The sequence below is a fragment of the Macaca fascicularis genome, chromosome 6 (assembly GCF_037993035.2).
Source record: "Macaca fascicularis isolate 582-1 chromosome 6, T2T-MFA8v1.1".
In the NCBI taxonomy this organism is placed as follows: Eukaryota; Metazoa; Chordata; class Mammalia; order Primates; family Cercopithecidae; genus Macaca; species Macaca fascicularis.
Genome location: NC_088380.1, coordinates 180,273,403 through 180,291,574, shown reverse-complemented (window position 1 = coordinate 180,291,574; position 18,172 = coordinate 180,273,403). Strand labels below are relative to the sequence as shown.

The 18,172-nt window shown below is 45.3% G+C and overlaps 1 long non-coding RNA gene across 1 annotated transcript in view; it reads right to left on the bottom strand.

The window, feature by feature from the left end:
- Positions 1-18,172, bottom strand: part of LOC102123682 (uncharacterized) — a 200,894-nt gene that overhangs the window by 64,155 nt on the left and 118,567 nt on the right. The window contains exon 2 of the long non-coding RNA XR_010587718.2: positions 8,475-8,634. This is a non-coding gene — a long non-coding RNA (uncharacterized lncRNA). The remainder of the gene's footprint in view (positions 1-8,474; positions 8,635-18,172) is intronic.

Below are 18,172 nucleotides of genomic sequence, written 5' to 3'. Positions count from 1 at the left end.
GAGCTATGTTTGCCTTCAGAAATGAAGTCAAACAGAGTTGGCTTAACTTCCAGTTGCCAGGCCCAAAGACCACGGGGCCACCATGTTTATTATGCTCATTTTTGTTTATAGGAGTTGCCCTCTGAGTTGTGTTTAAAAGGATGTTTTTTGTTTGTTTGTTTGTTTGGGGTTTGTTGTTGTTGTTGTTATTGTTGTTGTTTTGAGACAAAGTTTCACTCTTGTCACCCAGGCTGGAGTGCAATGACGCGATCTCAGCTCACTACAACCTCCGCCTCCCGGGTTCAAGCAATTCTCCTGCCTCAGCCTCCAGAGTAGCTGGGATTACAGGTGCCCGCCACCAGGTCTGGCTAATTTTTCTATTTTTAGTAGAGATAGGGTTTCACCATGTTAGCCAGGCTGGTCTCGAACTCCTGACCTCAGGTGATCCTCCTGTCTCACCTCTCAAAGTGCTGGAATTACAGACATGAGCCACTGTGCCTGGCCTGTGTTTCAGGGTTGACTTCTCATCTGCATGTACAAGGAAAGTGAATTCTTTGACAAAGGACATGCACAGACCTCTGACCCTCCCAAAGGGTCCCTGAACACAAGAAGGACTGTTTTAAAGCCCTTCACAACACAGCTCTGTGCTATCAGGTGGATTGGCAGGAAAAAACTTGCCCATGATTTGGTGTGAAGAAATACTACAGGGTCTGTAGGCAACAATCCTTCTGCAATAATGCATAACATCTTTCATTTCCCGAATATCTATTATTCAGTGCTTAATATGCGTGACTCCATTTCCTTCTCACATCCCTGAGATACAGGCAGGTCACATCAGCCTCATCTTATAGATAAGGAAGCTGGACTCTGAGAGGTGACAGAACATGTCTATGTTACAGAGCTAATGATTTGCACAGCTGGGATTTGAACCCAAATACACATAGACTTATTTATATATGTATTTGTAATCAAGTAAATTATGTATATCTTTATTCTAAATATGTCTAACATATACATTAATGTCAATATACATATTTATACACATACATGTATGTTTATTTTTTGCCCGCCTGAGAAAAACCATGTTAGGCTGACAAAGTGTTCTGCAAGTTCATATAGATATAAATAAATATATTTTATATATTTTATATTTTTATTTCTTGATTTATAAATGGATGTTACATATTTCTTCATCTATTTAGAAGTAAACACCTTTAGTTGTATGTGTGTGTGTATATATATATATCTTTTTTTTTTTTTTTTGGACGGAGTCTTGCCAGGCTGGAGTATAGTGGCGCGATCTTGGCTCACTGCAACCTCCACCTCCTGGGTTCAAGCAATTCTCCTGCCTCAGCCTCCTGAGTAGCTGGAACTACAGGCACCCACCACCACGCTGGCTACTTTTTTGTATTTTTAGTAGAGATGGGGTTTCACCATGTTAGCCAGGATGGTCTCGATCTCCTGACCTCGTGATCTGCCTGTGTAGTTATACTCTTAGGTATGGTTAAGGGACACTGGAGCTATGCTGCCTCTCCAGCACAACATCACAGGACGGGATTGTGGGGCAGGAAATTTGACAGTGGAGTGGTATTGATGGCTGGGAGAGTGGTACCTTTTGAGCCTTAAGTAAGGGCAGCATGAGGACCCAGTTGCACAGATCCCAGGCCTGAATGCCTGTCTCCCTGTATTCTTTGCACCTGTCTCTATCACAGCTCTTATCACATAACTCAACATGGAGGTGGTTCATTAGAACAGTCTCCCCCACCACATCCTGGATCCACCAGGACCAGGCCCTCTATCATAGTCTTTGTATCTGCCACAACACCTGGAGTGTGCTTGCACTCCAAACATTTCCATGGGCTGCATGAATGGATGGATAGATGGTTGCCTAGATGCATGGATAATTCAGCCAACCTGGGTTCAAGTCCAAGTGATACATGGTGATACATGCTTAGTTTGGAAACCATGTTAGCTGACCTTTAACACTGATGACAGGGTCTAAATTCTGTGTGTCTCATGGCGGGCTCGAGACAGGGGCTTCAGAGCACCCAGACTCACAGGGAGGAGTGAAGCCATGAAACATGACTTTCCAAAGTGGCCCTTGTCCACCATATACAACATTCAACACCTACTGGATGCCTATTCAGTGCCTAGTACTACTGGGTTAGTGCCCTGGGAACTAACAGTTCCAAGAACAGAGGGATGGGCTGGTGTGGGGGCAGGAAAACTTGAGTTCAGCATTGTCTTTTTAAAGTGTCAAGTTCTATGCATAGAAATGAGTGTAGACAGAGCTCTCCTGGTTTGCTTTGAATAAAAAATGAACTTGGGAGCTTCCTAAAAGAGAGAAGACCCTTGCATGGATTCTTCTGTTAAGGGTACACAAGTACACACACTTGGAGCAAATTGCCTCTAATTTCCCATCTAATCCTGACATTGCTTGGTGCCATCACTGGGCATGGGACATACCTGAATATGTATTTCTCTGATTAAAAACTCATTCGTTAAATCAGCCTAGCCGTGAATCATTTCACCTGGAAAAGCTCACCCTCGTCTCAGAGCAGTTCTGCAGGGTCAGCAGCTCCTCAAGCTCCCCAAGCTCTCTCCTGTCAGTGAGAGCTGGTGAGGGGCGTGGTGGTGGCCCCCGAGAAGGGCTGCAGGTGGAAATTCGGTGGCAGTGGCCCCATCAGCTTCTCTATGTCCCAGTCATCTGCTGCATGAAGAGAGGGTGGGGTGGATGAGGGCCAGTTCCACCCCAACTCCAAGCCTGAACCCTGCTGTCTCCGTGGATGGAAGAGGGAAACATCATCACTGTGTATGAAGAAACCAGATATATATCTCCCATGCTTGCTGGGAAAAAAGTACCCAGATGCGTATAGCTTCCCATGAAAGCCAAACCAAAAGCAAATAAACTAGTGAAATTGAATCCCAATATTTCCTTTTTGCAAACTGAGTAATTTTCCTCTAACTGGACATCCACTAGGATTTTCCCAATTTCTTTTAGTTGCCTAGTCTAGAATGTGATTTCATTGCTACTTGGAGACATTCCACAAAGACACAGAAACAAAGTAGCAGTGGGTGGAGATTTCCATGACCCACAGAATGGATTTCCCAGTTGAACACGAGTAATGAATACCATGTATTAAGCAAGTATGACATACACCGCAGGCCCTGTGCTCAGTACTATATGTTTACCATCTCATTAAGTCCTGATTGTGGCTTCCTTATGTAGGTGTCATGGTTTCAGATGAAGAAACAGAGGCTGGGATCAGGTGACTGCACGTCACAAGACAGAAATTGCACAGCTAGTAAGTGCCAGAACCAGGATTCAAGCCCAGAATGTCTGACTCCCACACTCATACTTCACCTGACCTTCATCACATCCCCATCCCAGGCATTAGAGGTGCAGAATCTTGGTGCCATCCCCATCCCACCTTCTGGAGGGTCCTTTCAGTCCGCATCCCTGGGCCTGAGCCACTCCATCTCTCACTCCTTCTCCTCAGCCTGGTGTGTGCTCCTGCCTTCCTCCTCCTCCTGCTGAATTCATCTCTGTCCTTCTAAAGCCAGGTCATATATTTTGTCCTCCAAGAAGCCTTCCCAGCCTTCATCCATGTGACGCCTCCTTTCTCTGATCTCCCATGTAAAGGTGGTGACATACAACTTGACCTTCAGCTATCAGCAGATGATAGTCAAAGGAATCATTTGACTAACAGGAATGTTTTTCACCTTGTCTATTCCCACCCAAGTGGGAGCTGAGGTACACAGCCACCATCCCTTTCGATGTCAAGACCCCCACTCCCTATCTCCAGGTGGGCTTTCAGAATAGAGTGTGTCCACCAGCCGAATGGGACTTGGCAAAGTCTCCAGTGCCATTCTAATGGGTGCCATTCTGTTGGTGATCCACAAGTGACCATTAGGCCATATGCTAAAGTGACCACACAAGGAGCTTTCAGGGGTGCCCTGGCCAAGGGACATCCCTAGATGTCAGCAGAGCCCCGGGGGCATGGGCTCAGCTCCAAGCCTCTTGAAGCTGACTTTCCTCTCTCTGCCTGGACACCCCATCAGGTCTCCCTGTCCCATGCTCAGCCCCACCAACTGGGAGGCCTTCCCATGGTCCGGAGTCTGGAGAGGCCTGTGAGGCTCTTCCCTGATTCTTGTTCTAATCCTAATGTTGCAGAAGAAGCTGTGCCATTTCCCCTCAAGTCCCCACTTGTGATCCACAGAGACCTGTTTTTGTTGTCTCATCACTGGATGTAGATGCAGGCAAGAGAGCAGGCGTTTAAAACCAGCTTCTAAAACCAGCCCCTCTCATCACATTCTAACTGTGTAAACTCCGTCCAGGTCTTCACAGCAGCTATGGTGTGAAGAATAAGTGAGTTCACACACACACAGCCCTCAGAGCAGGGTTTGGCACGTGGGAAGCCCTCCATAAATGCTGGCTGCAGTTATTACTTCTTGCTCTTTTTATGCCTATGGTTAAAACCTGACTTCTAAAATAAAACAGAGGCAGCTTCAGAAAGTTACAGTCTCCCTACAGCACCCACCAAGGAGGAGTGGATGCCCACTTAAGACCCCAGGCTGCATGCAGGGGCCAGGGAGGAGCAGAGAGAAGCCCCAGGGGCTCAGAGAGATCTCCAACTCACACAGCCATGGAACTGGGACAACCATGTTTAATCAGATCTCTAGGTTGCACAGGGCCCCACCTACCATCTGAGACTCATCGCCATTACCTCCTGGAGCATCGTTTCCTTACATGGAAAATGGGGATTGAAACAATACTGCCCTCGAGGAGTGGCTGTGAAAATGAGCTGGATTAACACAGGTAAGGATCTGGAAGAGAATCTGCACATAACGCTCCCCAAATGCTGGCACCTGCTATTACATGGGTCATCTTTGTTTTATTCTTTGTGCTTTTCTGCAGTTCCCATTTGTCTGTGATGGACATGCACTACTTTTAAGACTTGGAAAACATGGGAAGGTGACATGTTCTAAAAGAGCAATAATGATTAAAGATAGAATATCAGTGCCAAAGGGTTTAAATAAGGAAGTATGTCCAGTTGAACATAATCCAGGGTGGGCTTCATAGAGGAAGCAGCATTTGAGATGGGCTTTCAAGCATGGAGCGACTCTTGTGAGGCAGCAAGGGGTTTTCAGTGAGTGCTAAGGCTCCCAGGTCCACCACTGTGAGCCAAGGAACAGGGAAACTGCTGCTAATTAATGGAGAGTGAGGAGAAAAAGGTCAGCCACATTGGTGGAAGAGACAAGAAGAAGGACAATCAAGGCCACATCTCCACAATACCTGTTTTCTGGGCAATAAAGAGGACAGAGAAAGTAGACATCTTCTTTCAAAAACAGGGAACTTTTCTTGTTACTAATCTAGGCTTAGAATTGGTGCTAGAACACATGAACTGATTATTTACAAGAGAAGAAATGAAAAATGACCACTAAAACCATGGGGAAAATGGTGAAAATGATCAGGTAAAACCAGTCAATACACACCAGGATGGTTAGAGGCAGAAAGAGGAAAGCCATCAAGATTTATTCTCACATCTGCAGAAACAACAGAATCAAATTCAACCCTTCCTGAGACAATACAGAGTAGCACATTTTTCTGTGTCACCTCCCCAAGGCCTTCCACTACATGGGATTCAATGACAAGTCCCCCACTCCACTCACCTCTTTGTGGAATGCACCACCTCCCGGGCACTGGGGGCACACTGCTCCCTGCTCTGTGGATAAGCCTTACCTGGGCCAGAGGACAAGAGCATGTGCATGTGCTCTGTCTTGACAGAAGCATCAGAGTCTGGGGAAAGGATCAAACCAAGCCAGCTGGTGCAGACAAGGAAATTCACAGGGAAATTTAGAGCAAACACATTCTTACTTTCACCAATCTTTAACAGCACATCCAACCACATGTCTGCAAATCAACAAGCTGTGCTATGGTATGTCAGGATTGAGTAGGAGTCCCACTTCTGCCACCCCAAGTGTAACTCCAGGCAAGGAGCCTGCCTCTCTGGAGCATAAGGTCCTTCACGCAGTGTGTAGACATCGTCAGGCAGTTGAGATCATTAAAAAGAGTACACATATGGCCAAAGTCAGCCTTCCATAAGGACCAGCTATCCATATTATCCAAAAGCCAGAGAGACAAGCATGACAAGCATTGCTCTCGTCTTGGCTGAAGAGCAAAGGTTTAAACTGGGGTGTGATGCTGAAGTCCTTAGTTCCTCCGATTCTCTACTACCAATTACTCCTGTCCAGGAACAAGCTTTCAAGTTGTAAAAGCCACGTCCTTCTAAGTCACACAACAGGATCAGGTGGTTAAGTGGACGGCTGGGCACACAGAGCAGTGGGGCTGGTGGGCCATGTGCTGAACCTGGCCCCTTGAGAAAACCTGAGGCAGATTTTGTGGTCCCTCTTTGGTGCTGGGCAAGGATAAAAGACCTCAGACATCTGCCTGCAGCTTTAGACCAAGAAAGGGACAAACGTGCCTGCTTCAGGGTAATTAACAAGAGATTTGGAAAGCTTCAGGCTCAATTAACTCATTCTACATGAAGCATGGATAATGTAGGAAAATGATGCCAATTATCCCAGACATCTGAGACTATGCCTAGTTCTTCCTTCCCTACTCCCCATCTCTCAGGTCACAAAATAAGCATAAGAGCCTTACATTTATGTACCAGCCATTTGATTTGGGAACTAAAAAGCTGCTTCTGCTGGCTCAAATAAGGAGCCCCAATATCTCACCCGAGTCCTTCTTGACTCAACAACCATCCAGAAAACATGGCCTGCAACAGGCCTTTCTTTTGCTCATCTTCTTCCATAAAATCACATACTGGGCAAGGCAGCAAGGGCTCAACTCCTGTGTCAACTTCTCCCTTTGCTTCACCATGTAAAATCTCACAGAAGTAGCCCCAATATATTCCACAGTCTCTGCTTACTTCTGTCTTCATTTAGCAAAGTCTACTTACACTGTTAAGTTGCTTTGATATCCAACAGAGAAGAGTAAATAAGCCATTCACATAAAACAAAGGCAACATTAGCCGAGGATGGCCACAGCTAGTGGTGGCCAAGAACTGTGCATGTCCTACTCCAGGAGACTAGTCTAAGGGGATGGTGTGGAATTTGCTGGAAGCTCAGAAAACATATGTTTAGGATAAATAAAAGAAAGCACGCCTTCTCACAGAAAGTAGGTGGCGCATGGTGGAAACAAGTCATGATTTTTAAATGCTTAAATACATTCATGGATGTCAGATCCAAAAGGGTTTGTGAGAGGAACCTAGAACAGACAATGTGTTCATAAATGAGCACAACAAATAACATGAATCAACTTCCCTCTCCCCCAGAACAATATCGCCATGGCAAAGTGAGGAAGCATTCCTGACCATCGACTTGGCAATGATTAAATCATAAATACAATTCTTAACAAATCAAGAAAGCAAAGATATCACAACCTCTAACCTTGATAACAGTGTACTGTGATAAGAATTTACCTTGTATCTCTGATAAAATGGACATTGCCTCACCAATATTAATCATACGAAGCGTCCCATTTTCCTATAAAGCATACCATAAGTAAAAAATAGAATGCCACTGTATCACCAGCTTGACCTAAAGCAGGTATGTTAGCTAAAATATGTAAGCTAGAGTACACATTACATTAGCGCCAGCTTGACCTTCCTTCTTAAAATGTAGGAGATTTTAGAGGAATAATTTCAACAATCCTGGTCTTTTCTGAAGGTGGGACAAGGAAAACTGAATGGATGCCCTCATTTTCCTTTGATAAATTGTCCTGCAACACAGAGGGGTCTTCAGCATCAGTGCCCTGCCTCAGAGCCCTGCTCCCGCTCTTAGGTGGATCATGAGGCCCCACCTTGATGGTGGTGTGGTTGCCAGTGGCAGGGTCTCTCCTTCTCGTTAGAAATCCCCTTGCAGTTCAGGTGCGGTGGCTCATGCCTGTAATTCCAGCACTTTGGGAGGACGAGGCAGGTGGATCATTTAAGGTCAGGAGTTGGAGACCAGCCTGGCCAACATGGCGAAATTCTGTGTCTACTAAAAATACAAAAATTACCCGGGTGCAGTGGCACACACCTGTAGTCCCAACTACTCTGGAGGCTGAGGCAGGAGAATCAGTTGAACCCAGCAGGCAGGGGTTGAAGTAAGCTGAAATTGCCCCACTGCACTCCAGCCTGGGCAACAGAATAAAACTGTCTTTAAAAAAAAAAAAAAAAAAAAAAAGACAAGACAAGAAAAAAAGGAATCTGCTTGCAATCTCCCAGCCTTAGCAGGGGTGCTTCCAATGCTGGACACTCACTGCAAGGTAGCTCTGGCTATGGAGGGAGATATCTCATCCCCTCTAATTCGAATTCCACTTTCTTGAGGTCAAAGAAATTAATCTTCCTTTTATAGGCTAGGTTATGCCAATTAAAATGCCTTGAGCTTCAAGAAAAAGAAAAGCCAAGTCAAAGTGGATTCAACAACATGGAGATTTACAGACTCACCCAAGAGGAAGTCCCAAGGTGGGGTGGGCTTGGGGGTAGAATGGCTCTATTGGCTCAGTAGCATCCCTGGGGACTCCGTCTTCCCATCTCCTGAGGTTGGTGCCTTTGTCGTCCCAGAATGACTGCCAACATTCAGCCAGGATATCTGCTTTCTTGTTCACTGTTGGGGAGAGGGGGTGGATTGAGACAAATAATGCCTTCCTGAACCTCCTCATAAAAAAGCAGACTGCCTTTCCTAAAAGCCCCTACCAAACCTCTCCTTGCATCTCATTGGCCTGAACTGTCTTAGAGCTGCCCATCTCTCAGTCAATCACAGAGGCAAAGGGGATGGGTCTTCAGTGATTGACTTAGCTATAGACCATCCATGGCCCATCCAAGCTGAAAGTCAATCTGCCTAACCCCTACCCAATGGGAGACAGCTATGCTGAATGTTAGCAGAGTCATCTCATGTCCACTCCTTGGCTCTTTCCCTTTCCTGATTGGAAAGTCAAGCCCTTCCCTTGCTCCTCCTTAGACAAGATCCCTGGCCTTGCTGCCTTCCCTAGCATCAGCCCTTCGGGGTGCTAATCTGTACAAGGAACCAGCACGCTGGGCTTCCAGGAACACTGGCTAAGCCTGTCTTATGGCTTTTGCAGTCTTGTCATGCTGGGGGCTTACACTGGACACATACCATGAGCTTCAGTGGATCTTGGGTTTGGATTCTCACTCTGCTGCCTACTGGATGTGTCACACTGAGCAGGCTGTTTCACCACACTCACCCTCAGTTTTCCTCATCTATAAAACTGGGAATAATAATAGTAACTATTATGTTGGGTTGTTTCAAAGAAGGAAACCAGGTAAAGTCTGAGTCTACTTCATGGTACTCAAGATTCTCATAGATTTTGATATTATCATTAATAATAATTAACTCATTCTGTTCCACCTCATACCGATACCAACTTCCAATCACACAGGTATAGGCTGTCTGCTTCTCCTTCACTCACACCACATTGGGAAACATGACTGTTGTCACCAGCAGACACCCATTTGTGCAGAAGAGCCCACATTCTCTACAGGAGACACTTGTTCTCTGCCTTTCCAGAGGCACCACCACCACCTGCTCTGCCATCACCCATCCCCAGAGTCTGAATATGTAATACAACTAAGCAAAACAGCTCTTACACAACATAAATTTCCATTTGCAGTAACTGTGTGCCTTTTTTCTGCCCACTTCAGTTGATACTTTGGGCTTCAGTTGATACTTTTGTACTCAAATATGCCAAAGCAATTTGTGCAGTACTAAAGTTAATTGTAAGAAACAATATTAGAGCTGCTGAAAGATGATTTCAGTATTAACCATACATCTTGTAAAATACATGATGTCTCCAGGAGCTAAAGAAGAAAAATAACTACAAATATCATTGTTTGCAAGTGTTTCTATGCAATATAAGCTCCTCAGCCTGCAGTGAGAAGTCATGGAAGCAATTACCAATATTAATATTTTTAAGTGGTTTCAAGAAGTTTGCCAAGATAGGGATGAGAGGGAAGACCGAATGGCCAGTTTCTTAGGGTGAAAACCAGTGAAGAAGGGGGGTCCTGTCCCAGATCTTAACAACTTCCTTCTCTCCCCCAGGTTACAAATTCCTGCTGCTCGGGGGCTTTCTTGGGGCTCTACCCTCCAATCTGTCCAGCACCCTCTTGCCTTATCCTGGTCCTGTGGGCTCTAGCCAGTTGCCCTGACTTGATCTCTTTCTGCCTAGCCCTTGGACTTATCCAGACTGGCTACCTGGCTGTTGACTTTGCTCTCTGAGCTTACCCTTGGCCCTATGCTCACCACCCCTTGATCAGGCCTCTCCCAGGCCTGCACTCAGCCCAACCGTTCCCCGACCACCTGCCTCACCAGCAGAGAAGTCCAGACAGTAAGAGTGGAGACCATCCCCTTACACACTGAGTGGAGCAATTCCTGAAGGGCTTGGGGTGCATAGCTCAACCTTGATTTTGATCTCAAGGAGGAAACTCAAGCTGTTGCAAAGACATCTCCCTTATCACTACCATCAGAGACAGAAAAGCCTAAATGGATCATGAAGCTAATTCTGTGCAGGGAACCAGACACTAATGAGTTCTCATGAAGGCCACACGGGATAGACTAGACTCCCGTTTCTTCTCTCTTCTCTCTTCCATGTGGCCTTGCAGAGCAGGAGACGCAGAATAAAGACCCCAGATGCAAACTGGCAATGGGTTTGCCTATGTGCTTTGTTGGGCCAAAAGAATATTAGCAAATGCAATGTGGGCCAAAGCTCTTCAAGGATAGAAGAGTTCACAGTTTGGTTTGCCCCTTTAACTCCTATGATCTGCTATGAGAAATGCATGTCCCAAGTATGCCCCGGCTCCAAAGAGCTCTGGAGCTCTTGGTGGGCCAATCCCAACCAAGACACAATCAACTCCAGACCCATGAACAAGAAAATAAAAGTTTGTAGTTATTTATATACAATTAAAAAAACAAAATGGAACAACCACTGCCCAAGAACACCATCAATAACATTCTGACCACAGAGCAACTCAATGCCTCAAACCAAGAGGTATCTGTGGGACAGGAGAAGAGTGGTCACTGTATCAACAACCCCACAACACTTTGCAAAGATAACGGACCAAGGAAAGAAAGCAATCAGAATCCTCCAAGGGACCTGGCTTCTGCCTTCCTTCATAGGCCCCATGGAGAGGACAGCTGTGTGTTTGTTGCCCTGCACCCCTTCTTTGGGGACCAGCTCCCAGGCTTTTCCCCACCCTAACAGTCCCTATGGGCTTATGGTTCTGGCCTGGCCATTCGGCATACATATTCCATTACCCTGGCCACAGTGAGTGGTTCAGGATAGACACGTGACGCAGGCCAGACCCAAAGCGCCAACTATGGGATTTTTGGAAGGAAAGAGGAGCTCTCTTTTTGGTAAGATACAGGCCTGGAACTGCTACAGCCACCACCAATAGATGGACTGCCCAAGAATGAAACAAACACAGAAGAAAGCCAGGGCTAAAAGATGGAAAGACCAGCCTGGGCAACATAGAGACCTCATCTCTATTAAAAATCAAAAAAATCAGCTGGTGTCTGTGTACCTGTGGTCCCAGCTACTCAGGATTGCTTGAGATGGGGAGGTCGAGGCTGCAGTGAGCCCTGATCATGCCATTGGACTCCAGCCTGAGCAAAAGAGCAAGACCTTGTCTCAAAAGAAAAAAAAAAAAAGATGGAAAGAGACAGATGCCGAAAGACTTTGTATGAGTACCTGATGAGTACCTGGATCCAGCTATGCCTGAAGTTAGCAACATCCTGAACACTTGAGGTGTGTGAGCCAGTACATTTCTTTCTGTGTCTTCAGCCAGTTGAGTCGGGTTCTCTCCCTCCCCCACTGAAAGAGACTTGATGGAGATGCTTCCTTGTTAGCCACACTGTGCAGTTGCTCCTTTCCATCCTTCCATTGTTGAGGTTTAAATTTAATGTGAAGAAAAGGCATAGAATTTTCATGCTCCTCCACTGGCATTTCTGTTGCTGGCCTCGGCCATTTTGTTAGGCCAGTGATTCCAAACATTTTAGAGTAGCAAAGCCCATCATTGTTGGTCAGGAATATTGCATAGCATGTATTTCTTACCCACGCTCTTATTATAGTCTCAGTAAGTGGTTAACCTTTCATTTTTCTTGAGAAAAAATGAGCATGTCACTCCCTCATTTCTCTGCCTCTCTCAGGATTCAGAGATAGGACAAAGTTAAACTGGATATTTCTGAACTTTACAAAGTTAAAAACCAATCAGTTCTTCCCCTTTCCCAAAAGAAAATTATCTTGTCACAGAGGGCCCTCTTCCCTCCAACGTGTTCCAAAGCAGTGGCACAAATGCATGCATCTGGCCAAATGCCATCGGCTGCTGTCTGAGGGCCATCTGAAAAGCAGCCTCTTCTTCCGGCCACCCCATCCCCAGCTGTCAGGGATCCCCACTTGGAGTCCTCATGTTCCTGAAATGATATGTCCAGGGCAGATGTCGCAGGGCTCACGTCAGGCATGAAGGCAGTGCTCCCCTGCTCAGCTGTCACGGCTGATTGAGACACAGGCCCAACCCAGGGCTCCCTCAGAGAGTCACCAAGACTGGGCTGAGCTTCCCCCACAGAGATGCTGCTGACACGCCAGTGGTGCCCCCTGGCTCTCCTGACTGACAGTGCTGATTCTAACGAAGTCACAGCCTTCGCCGGTGTTCCTTTTTTAAATTCTTTTTTTAAATTGGGGTGAAATGCACGTATCATAAAATTGAACCTTTTAACCATTTTGAAGTGTACAGTCCAGTAGCATTAAGTACAGTCATATTTTGTGCAACCGTCACCACCATCCACCCCCAGAAAATGTTTTATCTTGCAAAACTGAAACTCTATATCCATTAAACAATACTCCCCCATTTCCTCCTCCTCCCGGTCCCTGGCAACTACCATTCTACTTCTGTCTCTAGGAATTTGACTACTCTAGAGGTCCTCATATAAGTGGAATTAGACAGTATTTGTCCTTTTGTGTCTGGCTTATTTCACATAGCACAATGTCCTCAAGATTCACCTATGTTGTAGTATGTGTCAGAATTTTCTTCCTTTTTAAGGCTGAAGCATATTCCATTGTATGTCGACAGCACATTTTGTTTATTCATTCATCTATCGATGGACACTTGGTTGCTTCCACCTTTTGGCTATTTCAAATAACGCTGCTGTGAACAGAGGTGTACAAATATCTCTTCAAGACCGTGCTTCCAATTATTTTGGGCATATCCCCAGAAGTAGAATTGCAATAACACAGTAATTCTTTTTTCTTTTTTGGGGGGGGATGGAGTCTCACTCTGTCACCCAGGCTGGGGTGCAGTGGTGCAATCTCGGCTCACTACAACCTCCATCTCCCAGGTTCAAGCGATTCTCCTGCCTCAGCCTCCCAAGTAGCTGGGACTACAGGTGTGCGCCACCATGCCCAGCAAATTTTTGTATTTTTAGTAGAGACAGGGTTTTACCATGTTGGTCAGGCTGGTCTCCATCTCTTGACCTCGTGATCTGCCTGCCTGCCCTCCCAAAGTGCTGGGGATTACAGGCATGAGCCGTTGCACCCAACCAATCACACGGTAATTCTATGTTTAATTTTTTTGAAAAACCTCCATGCTGTTTTCCACAGTGGCATTTTACACTCCCACCAGCAATGCACAAAGATTCCAATTTTTCTACATGCTTACCAACACTCGTTATTTTCTGGGTTTTTGACAGTAGCCGCCCTAATGGGTGTGAGGCAATATCTCATTATGGTTTTGACTTTTACTGTTACTCATATTGTAATAGTCACTACTATAACTTTCTAACGTTGTACCAAGTTTAGTCTTTTAATATTTAAGAGGTGGGCTTCTTTCACTTCGAAGATAAATGATCCTTGGTGCCTAAACAACTTGCTACAAAAGGCCCAAGTTCTTTTAAGAGAGATAATCTAATGCTAAGTTACAGGGGCCCAAAGATTCTAAGTGATTAGTCCCATCCTCCCCTTTTCCAAAAAGGAAATGGATGTCCCAGAGGGATCATGTAGTGGTTAAGAAATATGAACTGGGCAAATCTGGGTTGAAAACCTGGCTCTGCCACTCACGAGTTGCAGGACCATGGAGCTGTCTCTCAGCCCCTCTACACTTGGCTTCTTTTCAGAGCACAATGGATAGGAACAGTGTCTCTCTTACACGATTGCTGTGAGAGTTAATCTGTGTGCCAAATGCAGTGTCTGCCGCAGGGCAAGTGCTTGGTAAATTCCAGCAGCTCTTATGGTTGTTGCCTTCTTATTCTTATGAAATAAGTTGCCCAAGTCCCATGCCTAGTGAATTGGTTTCTTGATTCCCAGTGTTTGCCCTGGCCATGATGGTTCTTAACCCCACTTTCCCCAGTGTCTATGCTCACCTTAAACAACTCTGGCTTTTACTTGACTGTAACTGATTGCCTCGTTCCTAAAATGGACACAGAACTCATTCCCTCAATGGTACATTGAGTCAATCCAGCACAGGAAGAGAGAGGATCAGCTGCTGCAAATTCTGAATGGTCCACAGTAGCAGAAGGCAAAGCGACAAATGACGGCGGTGCGGGGGGAAGGGTCTCACAAAACCTTTGACCTCAAGGAAGTTCACATGATCTGAAATGATGCTGCTCCCACATTCCTGGGGAGTTGCTTCCTCTTTGCATTGACTCCGTCATGCATTTCTCTGATATTTTACAGCTTACAAAGATTCTCTCCATTGATAACCAGTTCTTGAGAACCTACTCCAATTAAGCATGATGTGCCAAGTGCCAGAGTCACAGCCAAGAGCAATGCCAGAGGGTCTGGGGAAGGAAGCAGACATGATTTGGAAAGTGACACCAATCAATGGAAAACTGCAACTGTGCTAAGGGCAAGGAAGGAGGGAAGCAGGTGCCCTGAGAACCCACAAGAGGGGCTGTCAGCTGAGCTCTAACAGATGAATCACAGGAAGTGTTCACAAAGTAGCATATAAAATAGACATTTATTTTATGCTTCACTCCTGTCTGTCTGTGGGCCTTGAACATTTGCCGTGTGCAGATCCTTCACCAACCCTGCTGTACTTAAGGCTCAGGCATTTGATGAACTCAGGGGATTATGGAAAGCACACAACTTGTCCATTAAAAGGAGAGTGGGCAAATTAAGTGTAGTTTCTCCCAACTACAGAATACTATGCAGCTGTTAAGAGGAATTAAATACACCTGCATAGGCTACTGTGGAAAGATTAGCACAATAAATTAGAAAGTGAAGAATTCCTCGTGTAGAGAAGTATTAGTAAATGATTCATTTACGTAAGGAAAAAAATCATATACACAAATATGGGTATAGTCAGACTTTTTTTTTTTTTTTTTTGGAGAGACACAAGAAATTACTTATGTTAGTTTGTTAGGGCTGCCATAATAAAGTACCACACACTGAATGGCTTGAACAGATGAGATGTATTTTCTAGCAGTTCTGAACATGTGAAGTCTGAGATCAATGTGTCGGCAGGGGTGGCTCCTTCCGGGAACCCTGAGGGAGGAATCTGTTCCAGGCCCCTCTCTTTGGCTTGTAGATGCATCGTCTTCCTATGTCTCTTTACACTGTCTTCCCTCTATGTAACTGTCTGTGTCCAAATTTCCTGTTTCGATAAGAACATCAGTCATACAGGATTAGGGCTCATCTTAATGACCTCATTTTAACTTCATGACCTCTGTAAAGATCCTATCTCCAAATAAGGTCACATTCTGAGGTTCAGGGGGGTTAGGATGTCAACATATGAATTTGAGTAGGGGACACAATTCAACCCATGGCATTGCTGGGAGAGGAAAGGGACTCACCTTTTACTTTATATATTCCTCTATAGCATTTATACTTTTATGATGAGCATACATTTCAATTGCAAAAACAACTTTTAGTCCAAAAAGTGGTTGGAAATTTAAATCCCGCCACAAATCAAGCACCAAGTAAAAACCCTGGGGTTGTATACTATAGGTCAAAGTGACCTGTTTCCATATCTGAAACAAGAGGCACACCCTCCATTAAGGCCTCCAAGGGGGAGTGCGTATGTCCAAGAGAGGGAAACTGACCATCACTGGTCTTGCACACTTCTAGTTATTTTTATTTTTTTTAATTTCTATTTTGTTTTATATGGTATGTAGAGGGGTACATACTTAAAACTTTCTACTTGGTGGGGTTTGCCTTCTAAATAGTGTGCATGGCAAAGCCCTCGGGAGCACCTTTCATGAAGCTTAATATTTTCATAAGCAAAGAAAAAGACCTAGTCCGTGCCTGCGTATGAGTCTTGTTAGTTTGGTCTTCGTCAAAGGCTGACTACTCCAGTTGCTATCTCTGTGTGACAGTGTCTTAGGATGACTATTTCATTTTGCTCATGATTTCATAGATCAGGAATTCAAGAAGGGATTAGCTGAGTGGTTCTTGCCGGGGGTCTCCTATTTGTTGCAGTGAGATGTTGGCTGAACCTGGAGTCATCTGCAGGCTTGGCTGGGCTGCATGTCCCAGATGATCCTCTCACATGGCTGATGGTCGCTGGTTATCTGCTGAGTTCTCAGCAGAGATGCCAGAGTACCTACACGTGGCAATCTCAGGGCATCCAATGTCTTAAACAGTGGCTGACTTCTCCCAGAGGGAGTGTTCCTAAAAACTTGGCAGAAACCACACGGTCTTTTCTGATCCAACCTCAGAAATTAAGGCATCACTATTGCTGGACTGATTGCAAGCCAGTTACATTCAAGGCTCAGATCCAAGGGGACGGAACCAGGCAGAAACTCAATGCTTTTTCTGATCTAGCTTCAGAAAGAGCAGAGTGTATTAGCTATCTATCACTGCATAACAAACTCTCTCAAAGCTTAACAGCTTAAAACAACAAACTTTAGGACTGTACAGTGTCTATGGGCCAGGAATTCAGAAGTACCTCTGCAGGCTGCCTCTGACTCAAGGTCTCTTGTGAGATTGCAGTCGATATGTCAGCAAGGGCTACAATGATCTGAAGGTTTGGCCGATGCTGGAAGATCTAATTCCAAGATACTCAGTCATATGGCTATTGGCAGGAAGCTTCTGTTCCTCAGGGTTGTTGACAAAAGGCCTTAGTTCTTCCTGGTATGGGCCTCTCCATGTGTTGCCTGAGTATCCTAAAAGCATGGCAGCCAGTTTGCCCAAGAGCCGAGTGAGACAGAGATATGAGAGAGAGAAAGAGAGAGAGAGAGAGAGAGAGAGAGAGAGAGCAGGAAGCTGCAATGCCTTTTATAATCTAGTTTCTGAAGTCATACCCCATCATTTTCACTTAATTCTATTTGTTAGAAATGAGTCACTAAGGCCACATGCAAGGGAAAGGGCATTAGGCTTCACTTTTTGTAGCAAATGTCAAAGAATTTTGACACCACCCACAACATCACCTCTGTTGCATCCCATTGGTTATAAGTGGGTCCCAGCACAGATTCAAGGGGACGGGACATACATCCCACCTTCAGTGGGCGGAATGTCCAAGGATTTTCAGACAAGGACTTAAGTACAGTGTCTTAGCTCAGATTTCCATAACAAACTACCATAGGCTGGACGACTTAAACAACAGGAATTGATCTCTCACAGTTCTGGAGGCTAGAAAATCCAAAATCAAGGTGCTGGAAGATTCCTTTCCTGGCTTGCAAATAGCCACCTTCTTGCTGTGTCCTCATCTATCAGAGACAGTGTGCAGGCACTCTGGTGTTTCTTCCTCTTTTCAGAAGGACACTAATCCCATTATGGAGACCCTTACCCTCATGACCTCATATAACCCTAATTACCTCCCAAAGACCCCCCTTCCAAATGCCATCACATGAGGGGGAAGGCTAGCATTTTCACATATGAAATGGGGGGAACATAAACATTCAGTCCATAACCTTCCACTCCTAGCCCTCCAAAATGTGTGTCCTTCTCACATACAAAATTCATTCAATCCCAACAGCCCCAGCTGACTTCATTGGTTCTAGCATCAACTCTAAAGTCCCAAGTCTCATCTAAATATCACAGAAGTCAGATATCTACATCATAAAGAATTTATTCCAGGAGAAACAAAAGGGGAGAGTGAGACAAGGAAGGGAAAAGAGCCAGCAAGGGATAGATTACAGCATGGAGCTCTGTCCTGCTGGGGGCTCTTCAGAATCCACGTGGAACATGGCTCAGCCTAGG